This window comes from Nelumbo lutea, chromosome 3, assembly GCF_056320005.1.
Source record: "Nelumbo lutea isolate HS-2025 chromosome 3, American lotus-T2T, whole genome shotgun sequence".
Taxonomy (NCBI): Eukaryota; Viridiplantae; Streptophyta; class Magnoliopsida; order Proteales; family Nelumbonaceae; genus Nelumbo; species Nelumbo lutea.
This window is the reverse complement of record NC_142686.1, coordinates 11,336,659-11,348,762: the sequence shown is the minus strand read 5'-3', so window position 1 is coordinate 11,348,762 and position 12,104 is coordinate 11,336,659.

Sequence of the window (12,104 nt, the reverse complement as noted above, 5' to 3'; positions counted from 1 at the left end):
AAGAGAGAGAGAGAAATCAAACTATTTTTTGTTCCCCCGAATCAGAAAACACCGGTAGTTTTTCTGAAACCTTACCAAACTCTGCCTAAGATGCTGAGAACCCAGTAGTTCAGGAGTCCGGATCACCTGCCAACAAAGTGCATTCCAACACCCTATCAACATCTGACACCACACGTTGCATATACGGTGGGTCTCACTTTTATGACGGGCCCAGTTTTGTATCGAGATGTAAAGTGTCAGAACTCACTACAAAATGCATTCCAACACCCTATCAACATCTGACATCTTACATTTCACTCGTGGTGTGTCCCACTTTTATGCTGAGCCTCAGTTTTATATCGAGATATGTGGTGTCAGATCAAATTGATAGGGTCTAGGGTGTTAGAATGCATTTTGTTGGCAGGTGATCTGGAGTTGAAGTTCAGTTGGTTAATTGACATTCCTCTGTTCAGGAGTAGATTTAAACTTTAAACCCAATGGGACAAGCTCTCCACGATTGCCAATGTGACCATGCATTCATCCCTACTACCACTAACCACGCTAGCTGGAGGCTGGGTCTAGTGTATTAGCACCCCACATGTTAGCCGCCTAACATGACTTGTGCTTTGAATTTTTTAGGCTTAGTTTGGAAAGAGTACAAAATCTAGTATTTTGTACCTATTTGTATTGTACATACTTATATTATACTCTTTCTAAACTGAGCTTTAAATCTTATATACCTTGTCACCTATTGTCAGGGGGACGGTTTATTGCCCTCTCTACGGCTTCCTGCCATAGTGGATATGAAATGAATCTGGATCATGGTTCTGGGCCAAGATAGCTGATATAGGGCATGCAGTGAATTAGATCGTTAGGACGGCCCAACATTTGACGGGTCATCCTTCAAAGAGAGCCAAATACTAAGCAGCGGTTAGCCGCTTAGAATTTGGATCATAGATTTTATTATGCTGCCACATACATTAACATGAGTTAGTAATGCTGTCATAATTTCATAATGGAAATGGTAGACAAGAAAGCAGTCCAATGACCTTTGGGCTTGAAACTTGAAAGAATTGAAAAGGAAGCTGGGAAAAGAAATAAAGAATAATAGTAGAAGGATCGTGGATGGAAGTTGAAACAGAAACAGACAGTTATGTTATAAACTTGAAGTGTTATACCATAAAAGAATCCCCGACTTCCAATTAAACGGGCTCCCACTTTGACACTTTCTTTTGCTACCCAATCCAATCCATATTGGTATAGATAGAGGATTGGACTTATAATAAAAATGTAATTCCATACATATCTGCCTTACTGTCACCCCTGTAGCAGTTAGGTAGGTAGGGCCCATGAAGGACTCGTTCTTTTTTTTTTTTTTCCTTTCTTTTTACTGCTGACTTTAATTAAATCCTTCTTCCTCTTTTTCTTCTTTTGAATCTTACAAGAAATTTATACTTTTCACTTTTGGATTACTTTCGGCCACAATCTATGTGGTTTAATAAATTGACTAACTCTATCCTTACTGTTTATACATTACTTTATGAATTTAATGAGCTTGATGTCACGGACCCACTAATGGGTCATTAGTGGGCCCACTTATAGAATGTGGTTTAAATTAGAAGAATTAAGTAGTGGGTGTTTTTTTCTGTTAGTTGTTGAGCCATGCATGTAGTGGAGAGCCACGTGGCCCAGTTGTGAAACTTGTTGATAATTTGTTCCTTATATATGGGGACAATTAGTAGTGGGAGAGTGGCATGGTTAATCACGTAAGGTAATAGGTTATGGATAGTTGTATGAGTATGTTAGAGGAGTTTGTATTTATACTTCCTTTGCTCTTCGTGGGTAATTTGATCACGTAAAATACTTAAGGCTGTGTTTGGTTGCAATGCAAACAAATTTGTGGTGATGCAAAACCATGGCAGTGCAAGTGGTTTAAATGTAAATTCGGACCTATTTTTGTTTCAAATTTTAGCTTATTTTGTTTGATTGCAGTTCAAATAAAATAAACTAAGACATGAAGCAGAATAAAATAAAACCTAAAGCAAAGTTAAATAAGAATTTACATTCTTTTCATTTACACTCATGCATTTGTATTAGTACAAATAAATTTGCATTGCAACCAAATACAGCCTAAATGCTTATATGGATGATTTCTGTTAACAACCATTAACACTAAATAAAAAATAAATAAAAAATAAAACTAACGGACGGTGAATTTTAGACAATAAAATTCACTGATAGGGGGCTCTATGAAATTTCAAAAAAGTTGTTGAATTTTAGATAATATCTCTTATTGTTGTGTTAAGGATCAGATCTCAGGTAAGCTACACTCGACGTACTCTTCTCATGGATGATGGATCACTACTTCTAACAACAATATTTATGTTTTAACAGTTGATCGATTGATAACACGGCCCATGACTCGGTCTCCCTTTTATTGCCCTGTTGTGATTTAAAGAAGATGGTCACCATTGTAAAACTAGGCAATCTTGATTCAGCAAAAAACTAAAAACTGATTACAAGCAACACAAGAAGGCGCGTTGATCCAAAGTCTTTCATGTGAAAGGCCCATGGTCCTATTATCCAATTTTTTCCACGTGGCATTTGATTATTGGGCCCATACCCCACAAAATAAAATAATAAAGGATGTGACCACAGGAATAGGACAGGAGGACGGGGCGTCAGCTGTGTTGACTTGCAGTGCCAAAAGGATTCATGTAGATCTGACAAAAAATCGACCCAACCCGCGAACCCGACTCAATCCAACCCGAAAAAGAAGGATCTCATATTTAGCTACCGAATGTGAAATTGATCCGACCCGAACCGAAAAAGACTGGGCTGAATTCGGTTGGTTCATGGGTCAATCGGCTGATCTGATTTCAAGTTTAATCGAGATCATTTATGTATTATTAGAAATTTCTATTCTTTAATTTCTTATATTTAGTCTTTACTTTTTATTGTTTATTCTTTAAATTATTAAAGTTTTTTATTTTATATTTGAAATTTTAAGATTAATTCTTTTAATTTTGATATTTTGATATAGTTTTTATTTATTTTTTGGGATAGTCTGAATTGACCCATGGATCAATCCTAACCGGAACATGTAAGATTAAGATCTAGCATTTGACAATCCAACCCGACCTGACCCACCCGAACCCAATTGCCAGGTCTAGATTCTTGGGTTCAGGAGTGGATTTTTCGGTGAGAGAAGTCTCATTCTTCTCCGGTCATGTAGCCGGATCTGTGATTGCTTCACTGGAGATTTAGGGTTTCAGAATCATTTTTCCTACTTTACTTAGATTATTCCAAAAATAGGGTTACGTGCCCATACTTTTCACCCTTTTTCTTTTGCGTTGATGGATGTGGTGTAATAGAGAGTAAACCTAATCGATTCCTCGCCAAAACTTGTTTGTTGGCTCTGTCCCCCTCCCAGTCGAGAATTCGGAATTTGTTCTACGAAAAAAACTCAAAAAAAGAAAGAAAAAAAACTGAATGTGTTCTTTATTCGCCGAGGATCCATTGCTTGCGTTCTTGGATTTTGTTTTTTTATCATTTTCTCCAATTTTGTTCATTTTCCACATATCTGAGATTTTACTTCCATTGTGAATTTGGTCACTGCTTATAAGTTCTCTCCCTTGCTTCACAAGGTCTATAATCTAGAATACCATGGTTGTCTTAATTTTGTTGTAATTTTTCTTTTCTTTTCTTTTCTTTTGTAATTATTTTCTGCTGAAGGTCATCGTAAGCAGGGAGGTTATCAGCTGTTGTCGGAAGAATTTGAACATGGATATATGCCTTCCCGGTCAAGTGAGAGGATGGTGGAAGACGAACTCTGCTGGCCATCTGCATCCCGTGCTAAGTGGAAGTATGGCAGGAACAACAAGGAGAACAAAGGGTTTTTCAGGCAGAAGGAATGGAAAGGGCATCTCAGGTCCGGGAATGCAAAACATATGAAACGGAGGGAGAGGAAGAAGAAGAGGAGGGTGAGGAAGAAGACGTACAGACGCTTGTTCGGACGATTTGTCCCTTGCCGCCAGTGGCGCCGCCTGAGGTGAAGGCACTAGTGAGCTTGGAGGTGCTAGGGTTTCAAAATGAAGAGAGGGAGAGGGAGTTCTAAGTCATGAAAACAGATGAATGGATTTTGTCGTTTTACGTGCAGTTGAACCGGACGGAATCAGTTGGCGGACCTCCAAACTCGACCATTACACATTCAATGCCGATTTCGACGTGATCGAACGTGATTAGAGGGTTCACTCGATCAATGCACCCACGGGTGCACAGAACGTGGATAACTTGAGTCTTGCAGCAGCACAGAGGAATCACACGTTGGCAGAATATCAGCATACGACTCAGAGAGACAGAGACAGAGACAGGTCCATTGTAAATTTCTGATTTCGACTGTAAAGTTATAAATATTCAAAATATCAATAATTCACATTTTATGCATCAACGCTCGCTCGTGAATTTTGTATTTTGAGTCCACAAATTCTAACCTGGGCTGAACCGTCATCCTCCCTTGAGGAGGTTAGTGAGAAGAGGAATCCAACGACTGTACATTAGAGTTGAATCTGATTTTGTTCTGTGTGATGGAGGTCGAGACTGGATGTGTTGCTCCCACGTGGCTGAATCAGAAGGACCTTAAATTAAAAGGAGGCCAACCTGCTAGAAATATATCTCCATCAGATCAGCAGATCATATCATCTTTTTCGCACAACTTAAACCAAAAAAGGGGCGTTTGATTGCTTTTTAAGGATTCTTTTGAGGGTGTGGGGTGGGCGCAAAGCGCACCTCCTTCTTCATTCTTCACCCTTTTCTGCAGAAACTTTTTGTATGGGGTTCGTTTGGCTTTGGCAGTTTTTGGTCATCACGAGTGAGCCTTGGTAACATACAAATTTTAAAGTCGTTTTTGTCATTATGCCATACGGTTCAGTTCACAGTCACAACTCATCGTCTTTGTATCGATCACACTTCTCACTTCTGTTTGGTCACAAGGACATTTTTCTTCGTTTTTGGGCTTTCTTTTCCTTTTTCAAATTACAATAGTACATTACCCCTTGGACCTTGATTTTCCTTTGATATACTTTGAAGGGCTATACAACGGGGTATTCCGTCCCCCAATCCAGGTGCAGGCGAGATTCGAACCCCATTCGAACCCCAAGTCTCTGCTCCGGTCAGTAGAGATATACGGCCTGTACGCGGTCTGCGCAAAGTGCAGGCTGGGCTGTACTGGCCCATGGGCCATCTCAAGCCGTGCCTCTCTCCTCTGGAATATTTTGGGGGCTGGCCTAACACAGCCCACAGTCCAAGCCCACGTGGGCCCATATCGGGCCGAGCTAGGTTAGTCCACGAGATGAGCTTTGGGCCAGGTCGGGTCGTGGATCATACCAAAGTTATTTATTTAAAAAATAAAAAAAAAACTTAAAATTTTAATTTTATATGAATTTTGATGTACATAATTGCTTATGTATACTGATGTAGCGCGACCCGGGCACTCCTACTTGACTGTTGACTGGCTCCTTGTTGGCAACGAACGACACATGAAAAGATGAAATGAAGGATTCCTGAGGGTTTACCCAGTGGGAATACTCCGATGCTTAAGTTAGTATTGTGTATGGGAAGTAAAGAGAAAACGAAGGCTAAGAGTGGAAGTCACGCTTTATCACTATATTCGAGTGATTAGAGGTTTTTCCAAAAGTCCTTTCTCCTTTGTCCTGAGGGCTTTTATAAGGGCGCTCTTGTGAGATCGGGTATAACTGCCAGTGGGCCCCTGCCACAACCGTTACCTACCAGGGCTGCGCAGGTGGCCGTTGTGACGTACTCCTTGCCCGGGGAAGTGACACGTCTCCAAAGTGACAGGCACGCCTCTGCCTGCTGAGAGACGTGGGCGTAGACTGTCAAAAGGACAGGGGTTGTGCTGTCAGTTAGGGATGTGGCGTAGTCTATCTAGTACGACCTGTTAAATAGAAGCTTCCTGTTATGGGCCCAGGCGTAGGATCTCGTCACGGGGCGGCCTGTGGGGAAAACTCCTTGCCTTCCCTTGCCCTTTCCTTTGCCAGGTGACTCTATGGTGGCAGACTGAGGGGTGATTTATTCAAGAAATCACCTAACTCTCCTTGCTCTCTTTCTTGACTGAAAATTCGATACCTTTATTGAATAAAATCATCTCCTTAAATAGGAGATTACAAGAGGGTTTCCTTCTTGTATTTGGCTAAGGTAGTCCCTCTCTTATCGCAACTTAAACTTCTATCGAAACTCAAACTCCTACTTCTAAGGGGAACACAAAAATAGGGGATAAGGAAAAGGTACAGCTGGCGTTGGCACGCAGGGCTGCTGTGGTCGGATAAGTGTGGGCCCATCCGGATGAGCTATCATGTGGGCCCGCTCTACCACTGGCGCGTGCGTCTCACCTTGCTGCTACCGTGAGGTGCGTGCTGCTGCCGTGTGGTGCGTGCCACTGCCGTGTGGTGTGTGTTGCTGCCGAGTGCTGCTGCCAGGCGGTGCGTGCAGCCTGTACCGCAGCGCGCTGTCGGGCGGTGCGTACCGCTAGGCGCGCTGTTGTGCGCACTGCTGCCTACGGTTGCGACACAGCGTGTTGCCAGGTGTCGTGTCCATAACATTGCACCCTTCCTGGACAACGAGCTTGTCCTCAAGCTCGAGGTCGGGGTAGGCGTTGTGCAGGTCGATCCAAGGGATCCAAGTGGCCTTCGCTGATGGTAGTCCGTCCCAGTCTACTAGAACCTCGAAGATGCCCTAATTGATGCGTGACCAGACAAGAGCTCTAGGTTGGAGGATGGGTCTGCCGTCCTTGAGAGGGGGTAGAGGAGGCACTTGCATTGGGGGAGTTCCTGTAAAAGGCTTGAGTAGGGACACATGGAAGACGTCATGGATTTTGCTGTGCTCTGGCAGTTCAAGTTGATAGGAAACCTTTTCGATCTATCGAAGAACCTTGAAGGGCTCGTAGAACCTTGGGGTCAGCTTTTGGGGGCCCCGTTGCCTGAGGGAGAGCTACCGGTAGGGCTGGAGCTTTAGCCAAACGAACTGTCCTGGCTGGAAGGTGACCTCGCGGTGGTGCTGATCGTAGGTTATCTTCATGCGTGCTTGTGCCTGCTGCAAACATAAGGAGACTTCAGCCAGTAGGGCATCGCAGTCTTGGAGGCTGCGGTCTACTTCTTCCAACCGTGTTGATCCCGATTCGTAGGAGAGGAGATGAGGAGGGTCTCACCCATACACCACGTAGAAGGGAGTCATGCCAAGGGACGAGTGGTAGGATGTGTTATAGCAGTATTCGGCCCAAGGGAGGTAGTCCACCCAACGTCGTGGTTGGTCCCCTACGAAGCAACGGAGGTACATTTCTATGGTGCGATTGACAACCTCCGTTTGCCCGTCCGTCTGTGGATGATAGGTGGAGGAAAAGGCTAGGGTCGTGCCCTGTAATCTGAACAGCTCCTTCCAGAAGGTGATGATGAAGACTGCATCCCTGTCACTGACGATGGACTCGGGCAGCCCATGTAGGCGGAAGATGTGTGTGAAAAAGGCGGGGGCCACAGAAACTGCGTTGTAGGGGTGGGACAATGTAATGAAATGAGCATATTTGGAGAAGCGGTCCACCACTACGAATAAGATGGATTTCCCACCGACTTTAGGCAAGTCTTCAACGAAGTCCATAGAGACATCGGCCCAGATCTACGTTGGGAGTGAAAGGGGCTGCAGGAGTCCTGCTGGGTGTAAGTTCTCCCACTTTTGTTGCTAACATACAGAGCAGTTCTGGATGAAATCCCTAACCGAGCCTCGCATACCATGCCAATGAAAGTCTGCACGGACGTGGTGTAACGTCTTCTGCACCCCTTCATGGGTGGCGTTGTGGATGCTGGCAAGGATAGCTGGAATCAAGGGACAATCTGTTGGGAGATATACCCTTCCTTTGTACAGCATAAGTCCCTCGTGGATGGTCCAGTTTGGTTAGGTCGTGCCAGACTGCAATTCTTGCACCAGGCCTCTCCACGTTGGTGATTGGGGCAACATGTTCCTTAGGTCCTCCAGTAGGGTCACGCGGGGCTGGGAGACCGCGCAGAGGTGTGCCGTGTTCTCTTCACGCCTGGACAGCGCATCAGTAGCTCAGTTAGAGGCTCCCGCCTTGTGGTCTACGCGGAAGTCAAACCCTAGCTGTTTGCTTGCCCAATGTTGTTAGGGTGGAGTAGTGAGCCGCTGCTCTAGAAGATATTTGAGGCTGTAGTGATCTGTCTTGACAATGAAGGGCCTGCCCCACAAATACGGCCTCCAGTGCTGGACGGCCTTGGATAGTTCGATCAATTCACGCTCGTAGGCCAGTAGCTTGAGGTGCCGATCTGCTAGTTTGCGCTGAAGAAGGCTATGGGGTGCTCTTTCTGTTGCAGTACTATGCCGATGCCTATGCCAGACGCATTACACTCCACCGTAAATTCTTGGTCAAAGTTTGGTAGTTGCAGCACGGGGGTAGTGGAGAGTGCGTCCCTTAGGTTTGTGAAGGCGGTGTTAGCTACTTCATCCCAATGAAATGCATTCTTCTTCAACATCTTGGTCAATGGGGCTGCCAGGAGTCCATAGTCCCTTACAAACTTGCGGTGGTATCCCGTGAGCCCCAAGAACCTGCGGAGAGCCCTAATGGTCCAAGGCTTGGGCCACTCCCGGATGGCTTGAATCTTGGAATTATCTACCGAGACTCCTTCCTTGCTGACTATATGGCCTAGGTAAAGGACTTGCGACTCTCCGAAGGAGCACTTGGTTCGTTTTAGGAAGAGCTTGTGCTGTCGTAGTAGCTCCAGAACTGTCCTTAGGTGACAAACATGCTCCACCCACGAAGTACTGTAAATTAAGATGTTGTTGAAAAATACTAGGACGAATCTGCGGAGGTGGGGCCGAAATACCTCGTTCATCAGGGCCTGGAATGTAGATGGGGCATTGGTGAGACCAAAAGGCATGACCAAGAATTCAAAGTGGTCGTGATGCGTTCGAAAGGCTATTTTCTCCACATCTTTAGGGGCCATTCGGACTTGGAAGTAACCTGACCTGAGATCCAGCTTAGAAAATTACTGAGACCCGTGGAGCTCATCTAGAAATTCGTCTACCACCGGGATCGGGAACTTGTCCTTAACGGTTCTACTGTTGAGCTCCCTGTAGTCCACACAAAATCTCCAGGTGCCGTCTTGCTTTGGCACCAACAAGACTGGTGAAGAGAATGGAGAGCTGTTGGGCCGTATGATTCCCTGTTCCAGCATCTCTATACACTGCCTCTCTATCTCGTCCTTCTGTAGGTGCGAGTAGCGGTATGGCCTCACGACAATGGGTCCTGCCCCTGGTATTAAGGGGATCCGATGGTCACACGACCGGCCAGGTGGAAGGCCCTTAGGCTCTGAGAACACGTTTGAAAAATCGGCAAGAAGCCTCTCCATCTCTGCGGTGTGCAAGGCGTCGCCATGGAGAGTATGCACCTGTGGTTTTCTTGCTCTCATCTTGGTCCCTTTCCAAGTGACCCGTTTCCCATGTAAGTCAAACGTCATGGTCAAGGCACTGAAATCCCATAGAATGGGGCCGAGGGTGATGAGCCACTTAATCCCCAACACTATGTCGAACTCGTCTAGGGTCAATACAAATAGATCTACGAGGAATGGTTCAGAATCCACCTGGATTTGGACGCTTCAGCAGATCCCTGGACTGTGAACTCTCTCCCCATTTGCTACAGCCACTTGGAGCCGCGGTCTGTCTTCCATTGGTAGCTTCAGTTGGAGCGCAACCTGCTTGCTAATGAAGTTGTGGGTGCTCCCTGAGTCAACCAGAATCCGTACCTGTTTTCCTGCCACCTGGGCCTGTAGCTGCATGGTTTGGGAGTTTTGGACTCCAGTGATGGCATGGAGGGAGATCTCGGGTTCTAGTGCCGCATGTCCCTCTTCTTCCTCCTCCAGCTCGTCTACCAAGAGGCAGAATAACCGCTTGCAACGATGGCCGGTTGAGTACAACTCATCACAGTTGAAGCATTGGCCCTTGGCTCGGCGCTCTGCCATCTCAGCCCTGGATAAGCGTCTGATGGGAGGTGCTATCGTGCTGCTACCCATACTAGTTGCAGCTCAGGTAGTGTTGTTGGTGAAAGGGCGTTATTCCCTGTTGGCAGCCATCGAAGACCCTCTTGTGGTAGACCTTGGGTTCGCCCAAGTCGTTGTGGGACGCCCCATGCCGGACGGCCCTCAGCTAACTTTATGAAGGGCTAGGTCGCCAACACGGAGGTTTCACCTCTTGACCCTGGCGTTATAGTACCAAGCTATTGTCTTCTAGTAGGCTGTGGTCCTAATGTACGCGAGGTTCCTTACTTCGTCGAGTAAGTCGAGGTTGGTATGTAGCTCATCTTCGTTTGTTTGATCTCTGTATGCTTCTAGGCTCAATGTAGGTACTTCGATATCTGCGGGAATCACTGCTTTGGTGTCGCAGGTGAGATTGAAGGGTATTTCTCCTATGGTGGTCTTCTCCGTGATTCGGTAGGCCCATAGGACACTAGGTAGTTCATCTGCCCACAATCCTTTAGCTCGGTCCAGTTGTGCCTTTAGTCCGCGGAGGATGGCTCTGTTTGTGACTTCTGCCTGACCGTTTGCTTGAGGGTGCGCGACTGAAGTAAAGTTCTATTGGATCCACATGTCTCGGCACCAGTCTTGAAATTTGATGTCCTCGAACTGTTTTCCATTGTCAGAAATCAATACCCAAGGTAATCCGAAGCGGCATACGATGTTCTTCCAAAAGAAGTTTTGGACATTTCGGGTTGTTATCGTTACGAGGGGTTCGGCTTCTACCCACATGGTAAAATAGTCCACTGCTACTACTAAGAACTTCCTTCCACCTGTTGCTGGCGGGAATGGCCCGAGTAGATCGATGCCCCACTGTGTAAAGGGCCATGGGCTGGTGAGATATTTGAGATTGGTAGCGGGTTGGTGGTAAATATTGGCATGTCTCTGGCATTTGTCACATTTTCTAATGAGTTCAATGGCGTCTGCCTTCATTGTTGGCCAATAATACCCTTGTCGAAGTGCTTTTTGGGCAAGGGCCTTGCCCCCAAGTGTCCGCCGCACAGACCCTCATGAGTGTCGCAGAGTACGAGCTCGGCTTCGGTAGGTCGCAATCAACGCAGGTAGGGGAGCGTGTAGGATCTACTATACAACCGCTCGTCTACCATGACGTATTTAGCTACCTGGCGCTGCACCCTTATGGCCGCATTGCGATTTGCAGGGAGGGTCCCATGTAACAAGAAGCTCATGAATGGGTCAATCTTGCTCGGCTCTGCTTGAACGACGGGAGTGACCTCCTCTGCCCTCTTCGAGAATGCTAGCTCGAGACAGGTCCTCCATGTACACGGTTCTCATGGTGATGTCGCTAGTGCGGGCTAACTTGGACAGGGCATCGACCTTAGCGTTCTCCGACCTAGGGATCTGTCTGATGAAGTGTGACTGGAATTTTAGCAGGGCCTCTCTGACTTTGGCTAAGTAGGCAACCATGGTCGGCTCGCGAGCTTCATATTCGCCTATGACTTGGTTAACCACGAGCTGGGAGTCGCTGCAGATAACGATGTGCTTGGCTTTTACTTCTCTAGCTAAGGCTAGTTCGGCTATCAACGCCTCGTATTCTACTTCATTATTAGACGCCTTGAACTCGAAGCGTAGCACGTACTCCAGTTTCATGCTGCTTAGGCCGTGCAGAACTATTCTGGCACTGCTGCCCTGTTGGTTCGAGGAGCCATCTACATGAAGGATCCAGGGCTCCTCATCCTAGCTCGCGGTTGGCTGAGCTAGGAGAGGTGCCACACTGGCTACTACTTCACGGGGTTCGGACTCGACCATCCCGGGAGCTTCGGGCTTACCCGAGATGGGAGCCCTGCGCTCAACCGGCCTGGGAACTTCGGAATTGAATGTGCATTCGGCTATGAAATCTACTAAGGCTTGGGCCTTAATGGCAGTTCACGGCTTGTACAAAAGGTCGTACTCGCTGAGCTCAACGGCCCACTTCGTCAACCGACCGGAGACCTCGGGTATGATAACAGTATGAGATTGGAAGTACGGGCGGAGCTTCCGAGCTGCAATTATCAATGCGTATGCTAGCTTTTCCATCTC